Source organism: Pristiophorus japonicus, chromosome 17 (assembly GCF_044704955.1).
Source record: "Pristiophorus japonicus isolate sPriJap1 chromosome 17, sPriJap1.hap1, whole genome shotgun sequence".
NCBI classification, from domain to species: Eukaryota; Metazoa; Chordata; class Chondrichthyes; family Pristiophoridae; genus Pristiophorus; species Pristiophorus japonicus.
Genome location: NC_091993.1, coordinates 88978735 through 89002363, shown reverse-complemented (window position 1 = coordinate 89002363; position 23629 = coordinate 88978735).

Here is a 23629-nt window from a genome sequence, read left to right as displayed (position 1 = left end):
TTACGCCAATCGCTGACTCCAGCAGGACGTTCCTAAGGGTTGGATATAACACATGTCAATAGCCATCCTTTATTTTGTCTATCTGTGTATCCTGAAGTCTCATCATTTATGAAGTAAACCTGCAAAAGAGTTTCCCAGTTTACCTAACCTAAATTATCTCTAGTGAGGTGCTTCTGTGCTGGTTTGAAACAATATTGGGTTTAAAAGCTGGTGAAATCTATGGCTATGAAAAAGAAAGACTTGATTTATATAGTGCCTTTCACAACCTCCGGTCATCCCAAAGCGTTTTACAGCCAATGAAGTACTTTTTAAGTGTAGTCAATGTTGTAATGTAGGAAATGGGGCAACCAATTTAAGTACAGCAAGCTCCTGCAAACAACAATGTGACAATGATCAGATAATCTGTTTTGTTTAGTGATGCTCATTGAGGGATAAATATTGGCCAGGATACTGAAAATTTTCTGAAACTTCCTTTTTGTTTGACTTAAGTTAGCTCTGAGATCTGTGCATCGTCTGTGTTTGGACCTTATAAGCTGGGCTGTACAATGTCTATCAATTTACGGTGCGGCGAAAATAGCCAACTAATTGATTCAGATGATAAATACAAATCCCTGCAAGACAACCTGAAATGATAATATGCTAAATTATATCACAAATAATACTAGGGAGCTTTTCACTAAATGTCTCATGTATGATCATTTTTCTTAGATCATTCATATTTATCAGTGTACTAAAATTGACTTCTCTCCAATATTAAAACTGTGGATTTACAACTAAGGGTTTTTGAGTTGAATTCCTCGTATTGACTGACATTCACACTTCAAGGTTTCCCTTGTGGGTGGCTTTGCCAGTTTGAACCAGGGCATCTGTCCAACAGAAAAAGAAAATTGGTCAATGAGGTCTCCCATGCACAACATTCAACCATGGGGTGTAATGAAAGGATAAGTATATTGATGTTACCAGTAAACTGTTGAGCTTTTTCTGAAGCTGGGATCTAACTTGCTTTCGCCTAGTGAACAGATAGAATTTTCTGTGGTTGGTGTTTGCTCTCGTACCTTTTCTGAATCTTCCTTTTTGACTGATTTCAGGTTAGCTCTGAGATCCATGGATACTTTATGTTTGGATCCCAGCAAGGCCCGCAGCATAGCATCGGCAGAGACACGGACACGGCGCAGGTTGGGGCGCTTGAACTTCCCTCTGAGATCAAAAACTTTCAGATTCAAGTCCTGAATCTAAACGATCAGACATAGAAATTGATTAGTAAAATCAGCTTAAAATGCAAGCCACATATGTCAATGCACCAGACAGTCACATACTAATTGTCTCATTTTGTGACAGGTATACCTGTCAGCCTTGTTAACCATCAGGATTTAACTTGAATTAATGGGCCCGATAATAACGTAGAGGTGGGTGCTGAGAGGGGGGAGGGGGAGAAAATGGACGCGAAACCCGGAAGTTGCTTGGGCGAATGGGAATGTCCAGTTTCAACATGGATGCCTCATTATCATTTTACTTCTGGGTTTAGCATCTCCAATGTGCGTGAGCAGGTGTGAACCTGCAAGATGCAATCTCAAGTCGACTATTTAAAGGACCAATTCAAAGATGGAATTTAGAGGAGTTGGGAGCATTTGGAAAGACATGGGAAAGTTAAAACATGGTGTCAGAACATTCAAAGGCTGCGCTCTGTTTAAACAACACCTCATTTTACGTACTGCTGCGTACAGTGAGGAGCAGGAAGGAGGTAATCTTCGCCAGGAGCAGGAAGAAGAAGCCTGCTGCTGTCACCAAGAAGGTGTGGTTAGAGGTGATTGAGGAGGTCAGAAGCAGGACTGTAGTGCCCTGTACTTGGACCCTGTGTCGGAAGCAGTTTAATGACCTAACCAGGTCAGGAAAGGTGAGTACAGTTTCAGATTCACCTACATCCTGTAGTATAGATTCCCCATCACTCTGTTTTGTCAGGCGTACAACGTCACATCACTCCTCACAGCCACTTAGGTTTCAAGAGCACCCATCATTCATTTTCTATGCATTTCCTCACATTCGACATTTATCTATCCACCACTCAGCCAATCCTGAATCAATATGTTGCTATCTCAGTCAGTTCACCCGATTGTAAACACATGTCCTCAATTGTATGCCAGTGGCAATTGTGATACATCTGCTCGATAGTCATCCGCACTGAATGCACTGCATTCATTGGGTGAACACATGCCTTACAGACACTCGTAGGTCTGTCATTCCCCCTTGCCGGAGAAGTAAGCACAAAATACAAGGGATAGGTAGTGGACCAGAGGCGGCCCACCACAGATAGTGCAGCTGACATCTGTAGAGGAAGAGGCCATGGATATAAGTGGCATATCCAGGCCCCTGACATAGGAGATGGAGAAAGTGGGACTTTGCAGCTGCATTGTGTCAGCATTAAATATCTCCAACCCACATCTCATACAAGAGTCAGTCAGTTTGACTTGAATTCAGCACCGAGTGAAAATTATATGAAGTAGCAACATTTTTACATTGCCATTACGAATTCATATCTGTCCTTTCTCTCAAACAGCAGCACATGGACCTTATGGACGGCGATTCCTCAGAGGAACTGATTAGTTGTGAGAGTGCACAATCACAGGACTCATGCTTACCATGCAGCAGCGCAGAGACGAGCACTTTGGTGAGTCCTTTTAGACAGATAGTTGGGTTTTCACCTGGTGACTCGCAGTTCACAAGTGAGCACGAGCAGAGATTGTGGTAGGGACAGCTGTGTCGGAGGCTACAATCCTCTCCTAGCTCTGTTCAACTGCACATAGATGCTGAATCCCTGGGGCCATCATTGAAAAGGAAAATCATAGAGGGACAGCAGCAAATTTGTAAGTTATTAGCAGTCAGTGTCTGCTATGTCAGAGAGCATAGAGGAGTCTAGCTTAAGCATTTGTGGATTGATGTCGTAGGCCATTGCAATGATATCTTTCATGGATAGAGTGGCCTCCTCTGCGTAACTTCAATCATGGCAATCTAATCAGTCCATGCAGGCCCTGTCCACGGTCCAATTCACCAAGGCCATGTACATGGTCGTTTGTGAAAATGTTTTATTGTTCAGATTCCTTTTTTATCAACTCATATAAAATGTATTAATTTGCACTAGTTTCCCGTGTTGCCCATTCTTGTCTGCTGAGTGGCAACTCGTCTTTTCAGTTGGTTGGTGATGAATGTGAAGGCATGAATTGACAGGGACCAATTGGTGAATATGCAATGAGGGGTTAGTTGATTACAGGACTGTTTTGTGTCAGTGGGAGTTGGGGTGGTGGTGCAGGGGGAGGGGCCAGGGGATGCGAATGTTACTTTGGCCCTGTGCGAGTGACTAACTGAACCTTCGAGCTGTTAGGGTATCCCTGGCATCCCAAGCAGCAATGTGAGTGGCTAGTCAGGCGTTGGGTGCCGCATCTTCACCTTCCTCTTGTCCCCTCTCCTCCTCATCTTCTCTATTGGAATTCTCATCAGATGATGAGTGATGAGCGGCTTGTTCCTCCTCCACCTCTCGTCCTCGATGCTGCGTAATGTTGTGCAGAACGCAGCATACGAGGATCATCCCAGAGACCCTCACTGGCAAAAACTGCAGAGCAGCTCCAGACATGTTAAGGCACCTGATGCACTCCTTGAGCATGCTGGTGGTTTGCTAACTGACACATCCGGTTATCATATGGCTGTTGTTGTAGTACGCCTAGGGTTCATTGGTGGGGTTCCTCAGAGGTGTCATCAGCTAGGTTTAAAAGGGGGTATCCTTTGCTGCATTGCAGCTACCCCATAAGGCTGGTTTCAGATAAGAACAGATTGGTGTTATTGAATTACAGCAGAATGAAAGTATCATGGCTGCTCCTAGGGAATCTGGAGCAAATCTGCATGAACCCTTTCTTATGGTTGCACACTAACTGAATATTAATGGAATAAACTCCCTTGCAGTTGACGAATACTCCTGGTTAACCTGGTGGTGCTCAGATTGTAACCTGTGTGCAGTTGATAGCACCCTGAACCTGTGGGAAGCCAGCCAAAGATGCAAATCCGAGTGCCCACACATTCTAGCTAATGTTGTAATATATAGCTCCACCTAGTGGACTACTGCTTCACCTGGTGGACTACTGTGGTAATGCAGCCATTGCTCATGTATATAATAAAAAGGTCAGGTCACCTGAAAAGTTCCAGAGCTGAAGCCAGCTTGTAAAATGTGTGTGTTATGGTGTCGTAAGGAAGATATCACATTTGGCGACGTAGGATCGGATTCCTGGATACCCTAGCTGAAATCTTTGTAGGTGGATGATTCCAGCCAAACAACAGAGAGACTAGAGAGGTCCTTTGTGTTACAGAACAGCTAAAAATCCAAGGTAAATTACAAACACACTTGGCTGAACTGCCAGAGTTCAGATGGCTGCGCCTATGGGAACAATATGGCGCTTGGGTGCATTTCAACGCGAACAAGAGACTTTCAGAGCATATGTGGAGTGGCTCGAAATGTTTTTCACCGCAAATAGTATCATCGAAGTCCCCGCTGATGAAAATAGTTTTAGAAAGAAAATGGGCTATTTTCCTGACTGAAGTGTATGAAACTCTGAAAAATTTGCTTGTTCCCCTCAAGCTAAAGGACACATAATTTACAGAGATTCTAAGCAAGTTAGAACAACACTACAGTCCTGAGCCCCTGGAAATTGCTGAAAGTTATCGTTTTGGAATATGAGATTAGTTAATTGACAAAAGTATCAGTGAGTACATTGTAGCGTTAAAGAAGCTATCCATTCACTGTCAATTCGCAAACTTTCAGGACCGAGCATTGCGTGACTGCTTTGTTTCTGGGATGAAAAGTTCGGAAGAAAGTTATTGACAACTCCTAACTTGACTTTTGATTTAGCTTGTCAGACAACTGTATCGATGGATATGGCCGACCAATATTCCCAAGAATTTCGTACCATTTCCAGTCGTCAGACAACAGAGGTGAATCGCCTGCAGGTTAAAAGTAAAAGGCAGTTGGGCCCCAAGATCTCAGCAACTGGCAATGGTAACAGAGCATTAAAGTCATGCTATCGGTGCCTGGGACAACACATTGCTCAAAGTTGCCCATATGTGAAGGCACTGTGTTTCTTCTGCAAGAAAACTGGACATCTTGCAAAGGAATGCCGACTGAAGGGCAAACCAACTTTCAAGGCTATAAGTAGAAATCCCCAGAGACTACATAGCATGGAAGGAAAACAACAGGACAAAGAGATACACATCATCAGGAGCATGAGGGTATCTAACAGCGATTAGAAAAGTCTCATCATCCAAGTAGACATTGCAGGAACCAAGATATACATGGAAATCGACACTGGTGCATCCATGAGCATAGTACTGGAATCGTTATATCTTGACAAATTCCGTGATTTTCCACTGAAAAAGTTGAAGATAGAGCTGCAAGGCTACTTGGGAGAGAACATTCCTGTGGTTGGTCATATCACTGTACCAGTGAAATACAAGGATCAATTTCAGAGCTTGGCTCTCTTAGTAGTGACAGGAGACAAGCCTGCCTTACGAGGAAGAAATTGGTTGGGACCACTGAAGCTGGATTGGAATGAGATTTTTCGCATTGAAACGAGATTTGCATCAAAGGATGATGTCATCAAGAAGTGTTTGAAGGTATTCTGCGAAACAGGCAGACAGATCCAAGGCGTCAAGATGAGTGTCAGGGTACAGAAGGACGCTAGACCAGTTTACTGCAAGCCATATCCCGTACCATATGCACTCAAGGCTCAAGGAGAGAGTTGAGCAAGAACTCAAAAGACTAGAGACTGAGGGCATTATCTCTAAGATAGATCTATGTAATTGGGCTACATCCATTGTTGTTGTACCTAAGTCAGATGGTAAGGTAAGGTTGTGTGGTGATTATAAAGTAACCGTAAACCAAGTAATCTCCCCAATACATTGCCAAATGTAGAAAATTTGTTCACAACGCTGACAGGTGGTCAGATCTTCGCAAAGTTGGATCTTACAAATGCGTACTTACAACATGAACTGGATGAGGAGTCCAAGTCATGCTTGACTAAATATTCATCTAGGCCTATGTCAATTTAATAGGCTACCATTTGGAGTGTCTTCGCCCCCGCCATATTTCAAGGCATTGAAGGGGCGGTATGTTATTTAGATGACACACTCATTTCAGCACCAAACAGGCAAATCCATAATAACGTTTTGAATGAAGTGCTCAAATGGCGAGAGAAGCACAGAGTATGAGTGACTGCTCACAAGTGTGAGTTATTTCAAAACTCAGTGGAGTACTTAGGGCACAGAGTAGACAAAGATGGTTTACATCCAAGGGAAAGCTGGATGTAATTAGAAATGCATGTACTCCCAAGAATATCACTGAACTTTGATCAGTTTTTGGTCTTTTGAACTATTATGGGAAGTTCTTGCCAAATTTGGCTACAGTGTTATATCCACTGAATGAGCTGTTGAGAAAACAGGTCCATTGGCAATGGTCAGAAGAATGCGACACAGCATTCAAGGAGTGTAAAAGACAATTGCTAGAGAGCACCATGTTAGTTCACGATAAGGAGGTCAAGCTAGCATGTGACGCCTCTGACATGACAATCTCAACCTCTGGAAACACTGCTCTTCAAAGAGGTCAAGGAAGCTGAACCTCTGTCTGTTCTCCCTGCTCGGTGGGTAGTGCCTCCTGTGAATGCAGACCCTCTGTCGCTCCCCTCTCTGTTGTCCACCTGCAGCTCCCTCCACAGCATGACTTTGCTGCTGAGTATGGTGATTATCTTCCTCGTCTGAAGTCCAATCTAAAGCAGGCGTAGTGTCACCATTCTGATGTTCTCTGTCTGAGCACCTCCAAACTGTACAAATACGTCTCTCACAACAAATACTCTCGGTAAACTGTTTGCCAGTGGAAACTAAGAAAACCGTTGTGAGCACTGAGCCTTTATTCATAATCGGAACACCAAACTTTAAACATCCCCACGGAGCACCAGGAAAGCCTTGCCGGAGGCGTTATTTTGAAATCGCTGATAAAATCTCATGAAGGAACCTTCATTAACATATTACAATCACTGACCCGCCTCTCCAGAGCGGGTTACTCGGCTGCACCCAACCCCCCCTTCGGTTAAACCAGAAGTAGGCACATTCACGGCAGGTTGGGATGGAGTTTCAGATTTTTGCGATTGTAACCATCCCTTCTGCCACTGTTCCACTCATCATGTGGGGTTAAAATTCCACCCCCATTTCCCCCCGCCCACCCCAAAGCTTTCTTTGCCTTAGAATGATCCTTCAACACATTTTGATAAAGATCCAGCAACCATAAGAGGACAACACTGGACTCTCATATCAGGAACACAGAGTAAAATCGGAGCCTGAACTGGCAATTCAACTTGGTTCTACTCTAGGAGTGAGCTTCACTGGTTCTCAGCCACCTCTAGACAGGAAGCTTGGCTACAGAAGCACACACCATTTAACGGAAGGAGAAGCTAACCCACCTCTGATTACATACCTCTCTCGTATTGTGCAACACTTTGGCTTCAAAATCATATCGCTCCTCATCCACTACGTTGACCTTCTCGTGGAGTTCCTGGCAGAGTTCCTTAAATTTCGAAGATGGCAAAATTGGTTTTGTTACAAAACATCATAAATAAATGTATTAAGAGTTAATAGCTATTTAACAAATCCTATATTCCCTTTTCATGATATGCTTATTTTTTTCAATTAAAACAAAAACTCAGTGGGCTGGCGTTTACATTTGTTGCTGCCTCTGTTTTCACCCCGGAGTGGTGGCAATGGTGGTGGTAACCAATTTATTTGCCTAGCACTGTAGGATCTTTTACATCCACCGGAGGGGGGAAGGCAGTGTCTTAGTTTAATATCTCATCTGGAAGATGGCACCTCTTATAGTGCAGCATCTCCTCACTACTGCACTGAAGTGTCAGCCTAGATTATGCACTCAAGTTTCTGGAGTGGGGCTTGAACCCATAAGCTTCTAGCTGCAGAGGCATCAGTGCTCTCTCTGAGCCAAGGTTAACAACTTTCTATCCAAGTAAATGAAAAGTAGTTCTTACGATTGGTTAAGCTTTACAAGAAAAATAAACGAGTCTATTGAAAATCATCATTAGCATGATTGACTCCATGAAATGCTGATCACAGCAACTGCTATATGATGATTGCTCTCAACATAGGAAGAGCATCAAATGAGCAATAATGATCTAAGAGAATGGAACATTAATTTTAATTTGCATCCTGTTATGTATGTAATAACTCGATAGACTAAATACTGTAAACTAACACAGGTACAAATCTGGCACTGCTTTATTAGGGCCCAAAGTGATTACATTGCATGATGGCTTGCCTTTTATACCTGAGCTGCACACATGTGCATACAGCCCAATGACCTCCGACAGTGGCTCCACAAGGTGGCTAGTAACCCCAAGCATACATACATGACAGTATCCCCCTTTAAGATATTAGTAACAGTCTTTTTACAAATTGAGACGGTCCGGAGCTTTCCGCTCCCGAGTTGATCGTCTCAGTTCAACTCCAGCCTTGGGCGAGCGTTCTGAGTCTGTTATGACTGGGGGCTGGGTAGCCGATCTGATGGGAGTGGTAATGACCATGTCAGGGATTGAAAGTCCAGATTCATTGATGACAGCAGAGTCCTTTGATGACTGAGGGTAGAGTCGTTGGTCACTGATTGTGTCTTCCTCAGACTGTTCCGGTTCATCCGTGTGTCGCACATTTATCTGATCAGCATGTTTCCTGCATATTTGCCCATTCTTGAGCTTGACGATAACAGTACCGGCGATCCACTTGGGACCTTGACCATAATTTAGTACATACACAGGATCGTTAACAGAAATGTCGCGTGACACAGCAGCATGATCATGATACCACTGCTGACTTTGACGTCTGTATTCAACATGATCATTCAAGTCAGGGTGGACAAGAGAGAGCTTGGTCTTGAGACCTCTCTTCATCAATAGTTCAGCAGGGGGGACCCCAGTAAGCGTGTGCGGTCTTGTCCTGTAACTAAGCAATATGCATGAGAAGCGAGTCTGTAGTGAACCTTGAGTTACACGTTTCATACTCTGCTTGATGGTTTGGACAGCACACTCTGCTTGACCATTAGATGTGGGTTTGAATGGTGCTGACCTCACATGTTTGATACCATTGAGTTTCATGAACTCTTGAAACTCCAGACTAGTGAAGCAAGGTCCATTGTCGCTTACAACGATGTCAGGCAGACCATGAGTGGCAAACATGACACGAAGGCTCTCAATTGTACTGGATGACATGCTTATACACTCTATCCACTTGGAATATGCATCCACCACAACTAAAAACATCTTTCCCAGGAAGGGACCTACAAAGTCGATGTGGATCCTGGACCATGGTTTAGATGGCCACGACCACAGACTCAGTGGCGATTCCGTTGGTGCTTTACTTAGCTGCATGCAAGTGTTGCACTGATGCACACATGATTCTAGATCAGAGTCAATTCCAGGCCACCATACATGAGACCTGGCAATGGCTTTTATCATGACAATACCAGGATGAGTGCTATGTAGATCATGTACAAATTTCTCTCTGCCTTTCTTAGGCATAACAGCACGATTACCCCACAGTAAACAATCTGACTGAATGGATAATTTGTCTTTGCGACGATTGTAAGGTTTGGTCTCATCACCCATTTGCTTGGGTATGTCAGACCAATTACCACTAAGAACACAATGTTTCACAACCGATAATATCGGGTCCTGGCTGGTCCAGGTCTTAACTTGTTGAGCCGTGACAGGGGTTCCCTCACTTTCAAAAGCATCCATAACTAACAATAGGTCTGCAGGTTGTGGCGTCTCCATCTCCAGTGTGGGCAACGGCAGACGGCTCAGTGCATCGGCATAATTCTCAGTGCCAGGCCTATGGTGAATGACATAATCATAGGCAGATAATATCAGTGCCCACCTCTGGATGTGGGACGATGCATTGGTATTGATACCTTTGTTTTCTGAAAACAATGAAATGAGTGGCTTGTGATCTGTTTCTAGTTCAAACCAAAGACCAAACAGGTACTGATGCATCTTTTTAACCCCATACACAGGCTAATGCATCTTTTTTTTATCATACTGTAGGCTCTTTCCGTCTTTGACAAACTTTTAGAAGCATACGCAAAAGGTTATAGTTTACCCGACTCATTAGCTTGTTGGAGCATGCAACCAACTCCATATGACGAAGCACTCATGCCAATACTAGATGATTACATGGATCATAATGTACCAGTAGCTTGTTAGAGCAAAACAGATTAGTAGCTTTCTCAAAAGCTCTATCTTGAGATGCATCCCAAACCCAGTTGTCTCCTTTTCTTAGCAGTGCAGTGGCTCAAATGACGTGCTCAATCTAGGTAGGAAATTACCAAAATAGTTGAGTAGAACAAGGAAAGAACGCAGCTCCGCCACACTCTGAGGCTTGGATGCATTTTTGATAACCTTGGTTTTCGAGTCCGTAGGCCAGTTGCCGTCAGCAGCAATTTTCATCTCCAGGAATTCGACTTCTGGTGCCTTGAAGATGCACTTCGAACGTTTCAGTCTGAGTCCCACTTTGTCCAGACGACGTAGAACCTCTTCCAGGTTGTTCAGATGTTCGGCGGTGTCACGACCTGTGACCAGGATGTCATCTTGGAACACGACGGTTCTAGGGACAGACTTCAGTAGACTCTCCATGTTCCTCTGAAATATGCCTGCAGCTGAGCGAATTCCAAAAGGATACTTGTTGTAGATAAACAGTCCTCTATGAGTGTTGATGCATGTAAGTTTCTTCGATGTCTCAACCAGCTCCTGTGTCATGTAGGCCGACGTCAGATCCAGTTTAGTGAACGACTTCCCCCCTGCTAGCGTTGCAAACAGGTCATCAACCTTCGACAACGGGTATTGATCCTATTTCGAAACTCAGTTGATCGTAACCTTGTAGTCTCCACAAATCCTGACAGTGCCATCACTTTTCAACACAGGAACAATGGGGATGGCCCATTCGTTAAATTCGACCGGTGATATGACCCCTTCACGCTGGAGTCTGTCCAGTTCGATTTTGACCTTCTCCCTCATCTTGTACGGAAGTGCCCGAGCTTTATGATGGACGGATCTTGCATCTGAGTCCACGTGGCTCTGCACCTTGGCTCCCGTGAAATTGCCGATGCCGGGTTCAAACAGCGAGGGGAACTTGCTCAACACTTGAGCACATGGAGTATCATCCTCCGACGACAACGCTTTGATATCATTCCAATTCCATTTGATTTTTTTCAAGCCAATTCCTGCCGAACAGCATTGAACCATTGCCTGGAACAATCCATAATGGTAAATCATGAACTACACCATCATACAACACCTTGACTACTGCACTGCCAATCACTGTTATGAGTTCTTTAGTGTACGTATGCAACTTGCATTGACTGGACTCAGCTTAAGCCTTAGTATCCCACAGCTTGTCAAATGTCTTCTGGCTCATTATTGATTGACTCGCACCCATGTCCAATTCCATCGGTACCGGCACACCGTTAAGTTTCACATTAATCATTATCGGTTGGCTCTTTGTTAGGAATACAGTCCATACAATTCCTCCTATGGTATCTCAGATTGCATATCCTGATCTGCGCTATACTGGCCATCATCCTCTACATGGTGTGTCGCAGCATGTTTGCTCAGTTGCGGACACATGCGCTGAGATGTCCCAGTCTCGAACAGCCTTTACAAATATACTGTTTAAATTGACATTGATGAGGCTGATTGTTGTCCCCACAACGCCAACACAGTGAAATCGGATTCATTCCCGTTGGCGGACTTTGGGCAGCCACAGGTTTCGCATACGCAGTCGAGTAGGACCTGCCATATGCAGCTCTGCCAAATGACGATATAATCTTGTTTACAGTACTTGCCGAGTTCCGATTTTTCGATGATATCTGCTTTAAGTTTTTGTCCGTCATGATCAACTGGGCTTGTATTCACTGGAGTTCAGAAGAATGAGAGGGAACCTCATAGAAATGTTTAAAATTCTGACAGTTTTAGACAGGTTAGATGCAGGAAGAATGTTCCCAATGTTGGGGAAGTCCAGAACCAGGGGTCACAGTCTAACGATAAGGGGTAAGCCATTTAGGACCGAGATGAGGAGAAACGTCTTCACCCAGAGAGTGGTGAACCTGTGGAATTCTCTACCACAGAAAGTTGTTGAGGCCAATTCACTAAATATATTCAAAAAGGAGTTAGATGTAGTCCTTACTACTAGGGGGATCAAGGGGTATGGCGAGAAAGCAGGAATGGGGTACTGAAGTTGCATGTTCAGCCATGAACTCATTGAATAGTGGTGCAGGCTAGAAGGGCCGAATGGCCTACTCCTGCACCTATTTTCTATGTTTCTATGTTTCTATGATGCACGCCTGGGCAATCGTGATGGTCTTAATCAAATCCAGCTTTTCCGCCGCCAGTAGCTTACGCAGGATCACCTCGTGGTTGATGCCGATTACAAAGAAGTCCCGCAGCATGTCTCCCAACGCATTTTCAAACTTACACGGTCCAGCTAAATGTCTTAGGTCGGCAACGAATTGTGACACATCCTGGCCCTCAGAACGAACGTGCTGGTAGAATCGATATCGTGAGATGATGATGCCTTCTTCTGGTTTGAGATGGTCACGTACCAGAGCACACAATTCCTCATAGTCCTTGTCCGCTGGACTTGCAGGCGAGAGAAGATTCTTTGAGTCCATAGATTTTTGGACCGCAAACCGTGAGGAAGACCGCCCTGCGCCTAACTGCGTCAGTGGGTTCCTCCATTTTGTTGGCCACAATGTACTGGTCCAGGCAAGCTACACAACCTGCCCAGTCCTCTCCCTCCACGAATCTCCAGAATTCCAATAGTGCTCATTTTTTTTTTGCATGCGAAGGTTCTTAAATTACCTCATCGCCAAATGTTATGTAGGTAATAACTCGATAGACTGAATACTGTAAACTAACACAGGTACAAACCTGGCTTTGCTTTATTAGGGCCCAAAGTGATTACATTACATAATGGCTTGCCATTTATACCTGGGCCGCACACACGTTCATACAGCCCAATGACTTCCGGCAGTGGTGCCACCTGGTGGCTAGTAACCCCAAGCTTACATACATGACACATCCATTAATTGCGCATAAACAAAGCTAAATAACGATATCGGCAAGCAAGGCAACATTGAAATGTTTTGTCACACTGAATGCACAGTTCAGAGACTAATATATCAAATCGTAGAAAGTTGGGCATGCCCAGGGGGATAGGAATCAATCCCTGCATCTGAATGAATTGGGCTGAAGCACAACGAAATTGTCCTTCAGGCCTCATCATCAGTGAGCCAGCAAGCTGCGAATACCTAATGGACATCCCTAGGCAGCTCGCCGGTGAGGAGGAATGGAAGATCAGGCCATTGTGACACCAGAACCATTTAAATGGGGTAGGGAGGGGGCAATCAGGAAGGTTAGGCGATCGGGCGGGAGAATAACAGTGGTCAGGAGGGAGGGATTTGAGGTGTAGGTGGAGTGATGGCTGGTAGCAGCCCGTGTGCTTTGAATGTGAGATCGGAAGGGGCACTCCTGCTCCTCCCAGCTCCACATCCGTTTAAGCATATTTTAAAACCTTCCCTTGTTATTTGTGGCCCCTTTAAGACCAAAATAATATTTCTCTTCCATCTGTGGAAGAGTAGTGGAGGATTATGCTTTTGTCTAGAGAAGAGGCGATTTCTAAAACTTGGAACTTATACCATTTTTGTGCAACAAAAAAAATAAAATTAATAGAGGGAGTGATATCTTCCTTTGGATTCAGTTTCAGATCATGCTAATGACTAATGAACGAGCCTCTCTAGTTTCGATTGTAAGACAACAGGGCATGTTCTTGCAATGTGCAGCTAGGGAATTAGACCTAGACTCACCTTTATACTTCCTGCAATTAGATATTGTTCCTCCCAGCCCACCCTGATCAGCCACCGAGAATTATGGATATAGTCACTGTACTGACTGGAATTTATTGTTTGCTCTTCTCCTACTCTAGACAGTGTCTCTACTTACAAGTGCTGTCTTAAAAAGAGACATAAATTCAGGTATTTACCAATCAACCTGAGATTCTTCTGGTTTAGGACACTCTTGGTCCATTCCCACTGTTTTTCTTCTGGTAATTAATATAAACAATAAAGGGTGGAACGGCTAGGAGGCTTAATTGCCTCTGGTAATGTGACTGTGTCAGATTATTTCCTGAATTACTTTTATCACAAACCTTTTTGAAACAAGGTAACGACTGCATTAAATAGCACAGAAATAAAAACAAAAACCAATGTGTCATTTTTGTCACAACTAGGGTCATGTTCAATGATGCCATGGTGATTTCTATAGGAGCTAAAGAGTCCTTATTTGTAAAGTATCTCAACAGTGGTTTAAAACTGAATTTGATTTTGATTTCTTAACACAACAACTTGCATTTATATAGCACCTTTAATGTAGTAAACCATCCCAGGCGCTCCACAGGAGCGTAATCAGACAAAAATTAACACTGAACCAAAAATGGAGACATTAGGCAAGGTGACAAAAAGCTTGGTCAAAGAGGAATGGTTTCAGAAGTGTCTGAAAGGAGGAGAGAGAGCTGGAGAGGTTTAAGGAGGGAATTCCAGAACGCAGGGTCTAGACAGCTGAAGGAACAGCCGTCAATGCTGGGACAAAGGAATTTGAGGATGCAAAAGAGGCCAGAATAGGAGGAACGCAGAGTTCTGTATACCACAAAGACCTTTGTCCATACTGTTGAAAAGACAGCAGCTCCTTCACTCTACCGGAAACTGAATCCATATCCTGCTGTCTGCAACTGGAGACAAGATCCTGACATTTTCAATTTTGTTGGTTTTTACAACATGATATGAGATTAAAAATTCATTATACTTCATAATAAGTGAAAGATTTGGAAAGATTTACCTGCAGCTGACTAAAGGACAGGCCAGCTATTTTTATAGGTGGGACTCGTTCTCCAAGAAATCTTTCTTTTTCTTCCCCTTTTTCCGTTGTTTCCTGGTCTAATTCTTCAGTTGCTTTAGCCAGCAACAAGCTCTAGAGACCAAACCACAAGTTTGTTAAATTCTTGCCATGCCTCAAATGTTAAATTCTTATTTTAATAATTAGTCATCGTGAGAATACTTTCCACAGAGATTGCCCAGTGGAAGGAAAGTTACTGCATTGTCTGGAAATAAGTGCAGCTAAAGTTTTGAATTAATTTTGTTGCTGCAAAAGTAGTGTAGTTCCAGTGACAGGGACCGAAATTTGGGGTGTAAGTCAGATACACCAGAGTTACACCTGTTCCAAAATGCATGCTAAATGCATGATAGATTGGCTGCTGGCAGAATATGTATCCATTGCTAAAGTGGGAATTTATGCAAATGCCAAGGACAATGCAAGTCAAAGCTGCTGTCATGGAGATTCCACCATTTACAGCTGATTCACATTAAGCCTGTAGAAAAGATGGGTAAAGATACCTGTATGACTTGTTAATTCCGATATGGCTGAATGCAGAGGTTTTAAATGTTCAGACACTTTTTCCGAAACATCAGCTTTGACTGAAGCGATTAGAAAATCTGATCTTGGACATACAACTAAGAAAGGTTTCTGCAAACTGCCTTTCAACATATTCAGCCAGGGAAATATTCAGCTTCCCACCCATCTGTCATGGAGCCTTTACCATGAGGTTCATTCTGGCTATTCCTGTTTATGTCCTTATGATGAACAGCAGCAAGAGGAAGAGGAAATGTCAGAGGCACGGGATTAGGCTATCCTAAAGAACATCCACAAGGAGGTACCATTCCCCCTGGATCTACAGACAACATTAGTGATCTCTCAGAAGAAGTCTGCTTAAGGAGGCATAGAAGAAATGTTGTTGCTCACTGCAAACCGACCTCCAGACATCCTTTCACACAAAAAAACATACAAGCTTTATATTATACGATGATTTTAATGTGCACATATATATTTACAGCATGTGATCCTTATGACCACCATGCCTATCACAGTTGCCAAGACTAACTGAGGACCAGGGATGCCTGTCGTGCTTGGCTGCATTTTGACAGCATGAGACTCTTGGAACTAGAGGTGGCTCTTGTCTCAGGGTTTCTGAGTCCCAGGCGGGTTCTTCAGCAGGGAACGTTACCATGGAGACAGAGTGGGAAATCTGACCCCGTATCCTGACACTTACATGACCAATCACTTGGCTAGAAAGGTCACATGACCTTTCACCAGGAGAAAGTACTTCATTAGCTTTGAGATATCCGGTGGTGAAAGGCGCTATGTAAATCCAAGTCTTTCTTTCTTTACTTGTGTCTGTTTATGGATCTGAGTACCCACTGGTAAGCAGGACAGCAGAGCTGATGGTATCAGCTGGATCCTACAGGCCCTGAGATGTTTCCTAAGCTCTCAGATGCTGCTTTCAAACAGCCTGAAGGCCAGTGGTCAAAGCATTCACTTTGCATGCACTGACTGGTGTGAAAGCCCGTCTGTCAGGGGACAAATTGACGATCTTTGTATTGCCACCAATTGTTCCTTCCCCAATAATGGCACTGAGAAAGGCATTGTGCTCTGCCAAGACCACCGCACCTGTCTGAGGTTCTCCGGGATGATTCTCAGTGCCTCCATGTCAGTGTGATGCTCATCCATCACCCTTTTTAGAGGAGGATCCCCTGCGATCTAAGTCTGCAGGCTCGGGAAGCAGGGACTGACCTCGGGAAAGATTTTGCTCTCCACTGCCAGATCCCACTTTCCCCTCTGACTCCATGAGTACAATGAATGAAGGATCGCTGTCCACATAAAGAGACTGCAAGGAGTGTTTATGGAAGCAGGTAGCTTACCTTGTCTGCACTGGTACAGTCATTAGGTTGGGCCTATACTCATTGGAGTTCAGAAGAATAAGAGGTGATCTTATTGAAACATATAAGAAAATGAGGGAGCTCGATAAGGTGGATGCAGAGAGGATACTTCCACTCATAGGGAAAACTAGGGGACATAATATCAGAATAAAGAGCTGCCCATTTAAAACTGAGATGAGGAGGAATTTCTTCTCAGAGAGTTGTAAATCTATGGAATTCACTATCCCAGAGAGGTGTGGAGACTTGGTCATTAAATATATTTAAGGCGAAGATAGACAGATTTTTGAGCAATAAAGGAATAAAGGGTTATGGGGAGCGGGCGGGGAAGTGGAGCTGAGTCCATGATCAGATCAGCCATGATTTTATTAAATGCAGGAGCAGGCTCGAGGGGCCAAATGGCCTACTCCTGCTCCTAATTCTTATGTTCTTATGTAAGCCTTCCTGCACTGCAAAGGAGTCGAGGGATTAAAGGAAGTGACTCTCGCTGCCAACGAGACCTCCCTGCACAAAGTGAACACCACATTCTTGGCAGATATCTGGCCCCCAACCCGAAAAAGCCAATCATTCCTGATCCGTTACAAGGACATGCAGATCTGATTCCCAAAGTTTGCTGCTCACTTCTTAACATGGCCGCCATCCTTGTCACCCAAGTACTTGGTTCCTTTTGGCCCTTTAAGCAGTAACAGGTTTATATCCTGTTGGGTCCCTGACCCTCCTCCAGGTATTGTCCAGCCCCCATAATGCCAGTCCCCTTCCCAACACCAACTCTCACACCCTGATCCTCTGCTCCCCGCACCCCAATCTTCCCACCATGTATTTCCCAGCCCCCCTCTCTTCACGTACCATTTGGATCCTAAGTATCTCCGCATGGTTTTCTGCTCCCCCCCATGTAAAGTCCTTACACAATACCACAAATCCACATGAGGCACATTTTATGGACAAGGTCACTCTGTGACCTGCACCTTTACTCACAGGACCAAGAAGTGATGACCCTGCGTGGGATCTCCCTTTATATACCTGGATGACAAGGTGAGGAGTGTCTCCCACAAGTTCACCCCCTGTGGTCAATGTGTGCATTTCTCAAGTATATACAGTATTGCAATGTCATGAAGGTTACATACATGACATCACCTTCCCCCCCCCCCCCCAATGTCTTATTGGGATAACAGGTTAAATCTTTCAGGTGGTCTACGCTCCCTCGTGGAGCGCCGCAATTGGGGCTCTGGTTGTTGAGCCTTGGCCTGCGTACCTGTCCCCTGTGGTGATTCCGGCCTGTCCGGGCTGACCGCAGGGACTGTGCATGCTGCTGAATGTTCTTGTTGCTCGTTCACTGGCAGTGGTGTGAATACCATCTCATGATCTTCCTTGGGTTCCTCAGAGTCCACGCTGAACCTTTTTTTTACTTGGTCCAAATGCTTGTGGCATATCTGCCCCTTGTTAAATTTAACCATGATGAACCTATTCCCCTCTTTGTCTATTACAGTACCTTCAAGCCATTTGGGCCCCAAAGCGTGATTGAGAACAAATATGGGGTCACCAATTTCCATACATCTTCCCCTTGAATTACGGTCATGGTACTCATTTTGGGACTGGCGCTTGCCTTCAACAATGTCGGACAAGACAGGATGAATAAGGGACAGCCGAGTTTTGAGTGTACGTTTCATAAGGAGCTCCGCGGGCGGGACCCCCGTTTGCGAGTGCGGTCGGGACCTATAGGCCACCAGGAAGCGCGATAGGCGGCATTGAAGGGAGGGTCCTTGAATCCTGAGCATGCCTTGCTTTATGATTTGGATTGTACGTTCTGCCTGGCCATTGGAGGCCGGCTTGAACGGTGCTGCCTGACATGTTTGATGACATTACCCGATATGAACTCCCGGAATTCGTAGCTCGTGAAACATGGGCCATTATCGCTAACAAGGATGTCCGGCAAACCGTGGGTCGCAAAGACCACACGTAGATTCCCCACGGTGGTGAATGTCGTGCACGAATTCAAAATGATGTACTCGATCCATTTCGAGCACGCATCAACCACAATGAGAAACATTTTCCCCATGAATGGATCCGCGTAGTCTACGTGCATGCGTGACCATGGCCTGGTGGGCCAGGGCCACGGGCTTAGCGGGGCCTCCCTGGGGGCATTTCCCAGCTGATCACACGTCGTGCACCTGCGAACACAGTGTTCCAGGTCTGAATCAATTCCCGGCCACCAAATGTGTGACCGGGCAATGGCCTTCATCAGCACGATGCCTGGGTGCTCGCTGTGGAGTTCCCTGATGAAAGCTTCCCTGCCTCTCTGGGGCATGACTACCCGGCTGCCCCATAGTAGGCAGTCGGCTTGGATGGAGAGCTCATCCATCCACCAGTGAAACGGTCTGACCTACTCAGGGCATGCTCCGTGTACGGGCACCCAATCCCCAGTCAGGACACATTTCGGATTCAAAGATAGGAGGGGATCTCTGTTGGTCTAGATTTTGATGCCTGGGGGAGCCTGCGCTGTCAAAGGCATCGACGGCCATGACCATCTCAGCGCTTTGCTCCGCTGCCCCCTCAGCGATGGCCAGTGGAAGCCTGCTGAGCGCGTCAGCGCAATTTTCAGTGCCCGGCCGGTGCCGGATAGTATAGTCATACGCAGCCAGCGTGAGAGCCCATCGCTGTATGCGAGCTGCCGCCTTGGCATTGACAGCCTTGCTGTCTGACAACAGGGATGTTAACGGCTAGTGGTCCATTTCTAATTCGAACCTCCTGCCAAAAAGGTACACTGGTGCATCTTTTTCACCCCATAGACACATGCGAGTGCTTCCTTCTCAACCATCCCATATCCATGTTCTGCTTGAGAGAGCGACCTGGAGGCATAAGCCACAGGTTGGAGTTGCCCCTCAGCATTGTACTGCTGCAACACGCACCCAACTCCATAGGACAATGCATCACATGTCAGAACCAATTTCTTACAGGAGTTGTAGAGGGGCAACAACTTATTTGAACAGAGTAGGTTACGTGCCCGATTGAAAGCCCGTTCTTAACAGTCCCCCCAAAACCAATTGCAATCCTTACGCAGGAGCGCATGTAGCGGCTCCAACAATGTGCTTAAGTTCGGCAGAAAGTTCCCGAAATAGTTCAAGAGTCCCAGAAATGAACGCAACTCCGATGTGTTACAGGGCCTGGGCGCTCGTTGAATCGCCTCTATTTTGGATTCGGTAAGCCAACTCCCCTCTGCAGCAACCCTCCTGCCCAGAAACTCGATTTCGGGAGCCAAAAACACACACTTAGGATTCTTGAATCGCAGGCCTACCCGGTCCAGTCGGCGTAGCACCTCTTCCAGGTTGTGGAGGTGTTCCTCAGTGTCCCGACCCGTGATGAGGATATCGTCCTGGAATACGATCGTTCCAGGAATGGATTTGAGCAGGCAAGGTTTACATGTTTCTTTGAAAGATCGCGGCCGCTGATCGAATGCCAAATGGGCACCTGTTGTAAACAAACAGTCCCTTGTGCGTGGTGATTGTGGTCAATAGTTTGGATTCGTCGGCCAGTTCTTGGGTCATGTAGGCTGAAGTGAGGTCCAAATTGGTGAATAGCTTGCCGCTTGCCAGCGGCAAAAAGATCCTCTGCTCTTGGAAGCAGATATTGGTCTTGTAGGAACACCCGATTGATAGTGGCCTTGTAGTCGCCACAGATCCTGACCGAGCCATCCGCTTTTAGAACGGGGACAATGGGGTTCGTCCAGTCGCTGAATTCAACAGACGAGATGATGCCCTCTCTCAGCAAATGGTCCAATTCGCTTTCAATTTTCTCCCGCATCACATACAGGCACAGCTCTGGCTTTGTGGTGCACTGGTCTGGTGTCCGGGTTGATGGAATCACTACTTTGGTGTCTTTGAACGTCCTGATGCCAGGTGGGAATAGCAACTCAAATTGCTGTCGGACCTGTGAGCATGAACTTCGCTCCACAGATGACACTGCGTGCACATCCCCCCATTTCCAGTTCATCTCAGCTAACCAGCTCCTCCCCAACAGTGCGGGACCATTGCCCGGGACAATCCAGAGCGGCAGCCGGTTCACTGATCCATTGTGTGTGACAGCTAACATTGCACTGCCTAGTACTGGAATGATTTCTTTGGTGTACGTCCGTAATTGAGTCTCAATGCGTTCTAGTTTGGGTCAGTTGGCTTTGAGTGGCCATAGCTTTTCGAATTGTTGACCGCTCATGAGTGACTGGCTGGCCTCCGTGTCCAGCTCCATGCGTACCGGGATGCCGTTTAATAGGACCTTTATCACCATAGGTGGCGTTTTGGTATATGAGCTGTGAATGTTTGCCACATGAACCCGCTGAACTTCAGCGTCCATTGATTTGCCCCACGCGTCATCCTGCCTCGCAGACCCCTCTTCTGGTCCATCCGCCTCGTAAATTAGCCTGGTCGCAGGCTTCCTGCACGTTCTGGCTAAATGACCAGTGAGGTTACAATTTCTGCAGGCGAACTGTTGAAACCTGCAAGTCCTGGCAGCATGTCTGCCCCCACACCTCCAGCATGAACTGAGATTCCCATTGTTGTGAACAAAAGAGCTGTTACCAGGCATTCCTCGCTGATTGTCCCTTTGACTGCTTTTGAGCACCCTGTTAGTGGGTGTCAATGGCCCCATCCCAGAACGCATTGTCCATTGGGATGGCGTAAATGTTCGTTCAGCCTGCCATTGTCTGTGTTGAAAACCTGTTCTGGGGTCTATTGCTGCCTGGGGTGTGTCGAACTGCCCTTGCCTGCCTGCTGGGCTCTGAGTCGCGTTTATGATATTGACTCCCTGATCCATGGCCACATTGGAGTCAGAGTTGCGCGCGTATATTATCTTGGTTTCCTCCTCCCCCGCCATAAAAGTCTGAGCCAGCAACGCTGCCGCTTCCAAGGTCAATCCTTGGTCTCGATTACCTTTCTGAAAATCCAGGCATGACCGATGCCCTCAATAAAGAAATCCCTTAGCATCTCCCCCCTGCAGGCGTCTGTGAACTTACAGAGGCTGGCCAAGCGCCGGAGGTCCTCAACGAAGTCCGGTATGCTCTGTCCTTCCCGACGTCGTTGGGTATAAAATTTGTGTCGGGCCATGTGTATGCTGCTCACCGGTTTGAGGTGCTCACTGATTAGCTTGCTGAGCTCTTCAAAGGTTTTGTCTGCCGGCTTCTCGGGTGCTAGCAGGTCTTTCATGAGCGCGTAAGTCTTAGATCCACAGCTGGTCAGTAGATGAGCCCTTCGCTTGTCGGCCTCTGCATCTCCCAGCCAGTCCTTCGTGACAAAACTCTGCTAAAGCCTCTCAATGAAATCGTTCCAGTCCTCACCAACACAGTACCATTCCTCTGTGCTACCAGTGGCCATTCTCGTGGGTCGTTAATTACTGTTTCTCGTCGCCACTATAAAGTCCTTACACAATACCACAAATCCACACAAGGTACATTCTATGGACAAGGTCATTCTGTGACCTGCACCTTTACTCACAGGACCAAGAAGTGATGACCCTGCGTGGGACCTCCCTTTATATACCTGGATGACCAGGTGAGGAGTGTCTCCCACAAGTTCACCCCCTGTGGTCAATGTGTGCATTTCTCAAGTATGTACAGCATTGCAGTGTTGTTACATGAAGGTTACATACATGACACCCCCCCCCCACCCACCCCAGTGTATTCGAGGTATTTCAGGCTTTATGTAAGTTGGCTGAACCTGCATTTTACATTGGGATCAGCACCCCTACCTGAAGACAGGCAGAAGTCCTGTTCCCCCTTAGTCCTGATGGTACTATCAGATTTTCAGGCTATTTGCAGGCTCAAGTTCCAGAGCTACCTGAGACTGAAATTCTTTTTAATGCTGTTGAGCTTTGTCAATTCTCAGGCTTTCCACAGAGAGGAAGAGGGAGGGTTTCAGTGAGAGACACCTAACCTTGCTCAATCTCATTCCACTGCAATCACATCGCTTGTTGGAGTGGAAACAGATGCCATTGGGGAGAATCTCATTCTCTGGACCGCGTCAATAACCTCGATGATGGAGCTTGACTGAAGGCAAGCAGTCATGTTTGAAAAATGCTGAAGTACACTCAAAGGTAAATTAAATAAATTCAAATTTCCACAAGCTTACCTTAAGCAGGAGCTTGCGAGATGCCGTGATCTTTGACTTTCTCTACAGAAACATTAAAAACAAGGTTAGTTTGTCGCTCAACCTAATACTCATCACTGTTCCCGTATTCTTATCAGACTTTCTGAAACCCTATCATTATGTTCCCTTGTCATTTTCATGTGTGAAAATATATCTGCAATATTTGCTTAGTCTTTACTTCCCTCTTTATTTTGTTATTGTTTTTCCATTTAAATTTCCATGTTTACTTCTTGTATCTCTCACTCACTGCTTTCCCTTTCAATGGGGTCAAATTTCCCCAATGCTGTTTTTTGGCGTATTGCCAAAGTTACGCCCGTTTGTCTTGGCCCAACTACTCCAAAAAAAAATTAGCAAGTTTCCCCGTTCTACTTTTTGAAATTGGCACCACGCAGCCTGTCCTGTAGCTTCGGGGGGTGGAGCCTAATGTCTGCGTCAAAAAAATGATGCCCCCCTTCACCACATGCGTGGGGAAATAAATGAAGTTTTTGACATGATTGCTATGGGCGCACATGCCCAGTACAGCCCCCGGTCTGCATTCGGCCATTTTTAAAGAGCCAGTTGTGTGTGAGAACTTTAATTCTCATTGGAAAAATCG